A 1,423-nucleotide genomic window follows, 5' to 3' on the forward strand; every position below is an offset into this window, starting at 1 on the left:
ACAAATACATGATAACATGACAATAGCAATTAAATTAAAGCGGAAAGTAAGTTATAAATCATACACACATTATGACAATGTAAGACCTAATATAGTAACAAAAGCAGCTTTATGGTTAGCACACAATAGCACTTTATTTAAAGAATATGGAATAACAGTAAACAAAGACTGGGAATGCATGCCAGTAGTAACAAACAGCAATATGGACACATCAGAAACAAACAATTCATCCACTACCACAGATGAGGGAGCGCCATACTTGTACAGGCTGCTGAAGCCAGACGCCGCCATATTGATGCGGGTCTTGGCGCCTGGAACCTGATGTTACGCCGGCCTACTTAAAGCTCCACCTTTTTCAACGCGCAGCGGTGACGCGCAGGGTGGCGCCTTCACTGTGCCTGAGTCGTGCCAGAGTCCTGCCCGTCTGCGCCCGTCAGCGTTCCGGCAGCAGACGGTGCAGGACGGCTGGCTGGCTCTCTTCTCTGGTAGGTGCTTTATTCGTACCCTCTCTGATTATGTCGCTTTCCTACACATCAGAGACCCTTTTTAAACTTCGTCCTCCTGTAGGTTGCTGTCATTATGTTTTCCCCGGTAGTCGTGCCCTAAGGAAAGGCTGTACAGACTGCGGCTGGCGTCTTGCTAAATATGAGAAACCCATATTGATTAACCAACCGGCTCCAGTCGTCTGCCTACTTCTTAACACACGCTCCTTGGGCTGTCACGCGCTGGACATTTGGAATCTGCTTTACAACTCTAATGTATCCTGCCTTTTTTTGACAGAGACCTGGCTTAGCGATTCATCGGCCCCTGACTTAGTTAATGCCATCCCTCCCAACTATTCCATCATTAGGAGGGATAGATCATCTGGGCGAGGGGGCGGTGTGGCCATCATAGTTAATAAACAGCTGCACTGCACCACTTTTCCAGTTGATAACATCCGGGAGACTGAGGCCCTTGGCTTCACACTCCATATTTCCTCCTCTCAGGCATGTACCGGCATTCTCTTATACAGAGCCCCAGGCCCTTTAGGCCCTTTCTTGGACGAACTACAGGTAGCACTCTCAGTCCCTTGTCTTAAATCGGAGCACTTCTTACTCCTTGGTGACCCAAACATACATATGGATGATGCCACTAATCCAGATACTATGAAACTTATGGATATAACTACTACATTAGGACTGCTACCGCTCATTCACGAACCTACGCATAATAAGGGTCACACTCTGGACCAAGTCTACTCTACCATCCCTATTGACTTTCAAGCTCCGCAGCCGGTGCTATGGTCGGATCATTATTTAATTACATTCTTCCTTTCTTGTGCTCCATCTTCTAGAATGAAACCTACTATCCCTCCCAAGCGAACTTCCAGACCTTTCCACCTTCTCTCTAATGAAATGCTACTGCAGGCTATGGAATGCATACC

The sequence above is a fragment of the Lissotriton vulgaris genome, chromosome 1_1 (assembly GCF_964263255.1).
Source record: "Lissotriton vulgaris chromosome 1_1, aLisVul1.2, whole genome shotgun sequence".
In the NCBI taxonomy this organism is placed as follows: domain Eukaryota; kingdom Metazoa; phylum Chordata; class Amphibia; order Caudata; family Salamandridae; genus Lissotriton; species Lissotriton vulgaris.